This window comes from Pteropus vampyrus, unplaced genomic scaffold (assembly GCF_000151845.1).
Source record: "Pteropus vampyrus isolate Shadow unplaced genomic scaffold, Pvam_2.0 Scaffold149, whole genome shotgun sequence".
Taxonomy (NCBI): domain Eukaryota; kingdom Metazoa; phylum Chordata; class Mammalia; order Chiroptera; family Pteropodidae; genus Pteropus; species Pteropus vampyrus.
In genome coordinates, this window is record NW_011888930.1 from 2964941 (window position 1) to 2965478 (window position 538).

Consider the following 538-nt stretch of genomic DNA (forward strand, 5'->3'; position numbering starts at 1 on the left):
GTGCAAATCTGACCTGTTATGTCCTACACTCATTGAATCAAGCTAGATTAATGGTAATAATCATAAATACCATTTCTGGCTACTAAATTAATTATTTCTTGAATTAATATATTAGGTAGTATCAAAATTGGGGCAACCAAGGCATTAAAATAGATTACTTTTCACAAAATGTATTTTATTTTATTGTTGTTTTACTCATGATAGTTGCTCAATAAATGTATGTTGACTTTATTTTCTTTATTAATTTTTTTTTTATGGTGACATTGCTTAACGAAATCTGGTAAAACATAAAATTGATTTTAGATATTGTGAATTTCAAAACAGTTAAATGTACGAGACCCTTATTTTCAAATAATGCTGATGAAGCAAAAAATACTGTGAAAAAAGAATTCCTCTTGAGAGTTTACAGTGTACAGAGATCTGTAATTCATGAGATTTCTAATTTTTATTCCTGCACATGGATATTGTTTAATCTACTATTTTATTGAGACTGGACTTTAGCTGTGAAATTTACATGCAAAATTGTTTTATAACAGAA